At 49.8% G+C, this 2,968-nt stretch overlaps 1 non-coding gene across 1 annotated transcript; it reads right to left on the bottom strand.

Moving 5' to 3' along the window:
• Nucleotides 1–2,250: 2,250 nt before the first annotated feature.
• On the bottom strand, nucleotides 2,251–2,324 carry TRNAP-UGG (transfer RNA proline (anticodon UGG)). Its single transcript has one exon. It is a non-coding gene; the product is annotated as a tRNA-Pro (tRNA).
• Between the last annotated feature and the right edge of the window lie 644 nt (nucleotides 2,325–2,968).

Genomic DNA, 2,968 nt, shown 5'->3' with positions numbered 1-2,968 from the left:
GTGATGTGAATTCTACCATGGATCGTAGTGGTTGTCGCATGCTTGTGTTAGTATCCATGTCCGAGGACTGATGGTAGCGCCTACAACACTGTTCAGGCACTGTTAGGTCGAAAAGGGCTTAAAGCGCCCGTCCCATTGTATCCTGGCGGTGCCTTCCCATAGGCATACAGGGCATGGCCCTTGATACTGCGATTGACTCGAATGCCCTATCTTACCCTGTGCTCGTCTTTATGAAGGATTAGGGTGCAGTCGTCGGGCGAGGCGGAGCCCGCCCTTGGGCGTCGGGTGAGTCGGAGTCTAGCCCTTAGCGATCGGGTGAGGCGGAGCCCGCCCTTGGACATCGGGTGAGGCGGAGCCCGCCATTAGCCATTGGGCGAGGTGGAGCCTAGCCCTCGGGGGTTGGGCAAGGTGGAGTCTAGCCCTCAGGGGTCGGGTGAGGCAGAGTCTAGCCCTTAGCCGTCGGACGAGGTGGAGTCTAGCCCTCGGGGGTCGGGTGAGACGGAGTCTAGCCCTTAGCCGTCGGGTGAGGCAGAGCCTGCCCTTGGACGTTGGGCAAGGTGGAGCCCGCCCTTTGGACATCGGGCAAGGCAGAATCTAGCCCTCGGTGGTCGGGCGAGGCAGAACCAATCTTCCATCGTTCGGGCAAGAAGTGTAGTAGCGTTCTTGTCTGACCAGAAGTGTCAATGTTCGATGGTTATTAGTTCCACCTCATTGGGTACCCCGGTATTAGGTCCCCGACAAGTAGCTTGGTAGATGTATTGTTATTTTAAGAGTTGCTATTGCTAAGATGCTAAGTGTTGCATCATCATTGCATGCATGTAGAGAATGCCTCGTGTTACTAGCACTGAAGGTTTGTAGTAGGGGTTACAAACGGGTGAGAGACATAGTAGCTCCCAAGTCTCTGGTGAGTGTGTATGTGAGTGCATTCAGATGTCTTTGGCGTCTAAGGCATATCGAGTCATGTTCAGATGTTCCCTTCATGGGGCATCCTGCTTCCCTTTTATAGACGAAGGGGAAGAGCAGGTTATAGAGAGAAATAGGGAGAAAAGTCAAGGAGAAGAAGGCCTCCAGGACCGTTGGGTCCTTCTTCTCCTTTATGCGGGTCCTGCCGACATTGTAGATGGTGATAGGGATAGCTCCACACTGAGTTCCTGTTCACCGCTGGTGCCACGCCCCGAAGTCATCAACTGGTCGTGGCATCCCATCTCGTCCCGGTGGACGACGCGATGAACCGATGTGCTGGTCAACGGCCATACGGGGAGTAGGCAGCACAACGACCATGTATCCATCACTATGGGTGATGTGAATCCTTAGGAGTGATATGTCATGGCCATGGGTTGCATCGAGGCGTGCCTACTCCCTGCCCGGTGCTAGAAGTTTGACCTTGGGTTGTACCTTCTGACCCATAGTGGTTGCTAGCGGTATGGGCTTCTGTCGGGTGAGACCAGAGCCGCGCCTAAGGGGTCAGGCGAGGTGGAGCCCCTAACTCGGAGGTTGGGCAAGGCGAAGCCCGCCCCCCAGTGATCGGGCAAGGCGGAGCCCGTACCCCAGCGGTCAGGCGAGGCAGAACCCATACCCTAGCGATCGAATGAGGCGGGACCCATACCCCAGCGGTCAAGCGCCCCTCAGCGGTCGGGTGAGGCGGAGCCCACACTTCAGCGGTTGAGCGAAGCGGGGACCGTGCCCTAGGGGTCAATCAGGGCGAGATCCGTGCCTCCATTGTCATGTGAGGCGGAGCCTACGCACCTGAGGCCCGGTTGAAGCCATAGTCGCACACTTGATTGCTCGGGTGAACCAGTGTTAATGACCATTAGCTCCTCCCGACACATGTCCAACACACTAGCTCTGGCCTCTTTCTCTCATAGCGGCAGTACATGATTGAGATCCATGACTGAGCTAGGATGGCTGATTGTAAGCCTTCCTCCACACATGTTGATGTGAACCCGAAGCTCTCTGTGACTAGCGCGCATGTCTCTGATCCTGCGGATTTTCGCAGCCTTGTAGGAGCTCTTCAGTACCTCACCTTCACCATGCCAGATATTTCCTATGCAGTTCTGTAGGTTTGCCTCCACATGTATGACCCGCGGGAACCTCGCCTTGCTGCTCTCAAGCGCATTCTACGCTACATTCAAGGTACTCTGCATATGGGTCTTTTCATGCGGCCTTCTCCTCAACATGAGCTTGTGATTTTGTCCAATTTGAATCGATCTCAATTGATCCCTCGTTACTACCCATAGGAGAAGTAATAGGTAGGGATGACAGGATTTGAACCCGTGACATTTTGTACCCAAAACAAACGCGCTACCAAGCTGCGCTACATCCCTTTTCCAAATTGTTGTACAGTGTCATTGTACAAAAAAAACCCCTGTCTTGTTTTCCACATCGTAATTTTATCCTCCATCTATATACAACTTTCTTGTCATTTCTTCTTTTTGGTTTCATATAATAAATGATATACATCTGAAACCCAACCTAACGTATAAAGAAAGAATATTTATCGGTAATGCTCAGGAAGAAAGAAGGGGTCATTTTTTTGGTTTTTTATTCTACCCTTATGTACCCTTCTTTGGATTTTTCTAAAGCCTGTTCAACCTCATATCACCTAGAACAAGTCATGGACTTCTTCAATGAAAGAAAGTCTCATGGAAACGTTTTCAACGAAATAAGAACCATACAAAATAGATTTCTTGATCTTTTTTTTTAGGAAAACTTTTTTATTCGCTGTTTTTTCTTTTATCCTAAAGATATGCAGAACGAGTGTATTATGAAATGTTCGTTGTCTAGCTTTGCATACATCGCTACTTAATTGTTTAGTGGTTATCGATGAAATTACTTCACCATAGAGAAAATATTATGGAAGTTTATATATGTATATTATTGGTTGCTTTTGTTTATGTCCAATTGGAAAAGTTGATCTTCTAAATTAATATGTTTAGCCTAAAGTATGTAACTTGTGTTCCTCCCTAGT

The sequence above is a fragment of the Miscanthus floridulus genome, chromosome 10 (genome assembly GCF_019320115.1).
Source record: "Miscanthus floridulus cultivar M001 chromosome 10, ASM1932011v1, whole genome shotgun sequence".
In the NCBI taxonomy this organism is placed as follows: Eukaryota; Viridiplantae; Streptophyta; class Magnoliopsida; order Poales; family Poaceae; genus Miscanthus; species Miscanthus floridulus.
Note: the sequence above shows the minus strand (reverse complement) of the source record. Positions and strands in the feature narration are given on the sequence as shown.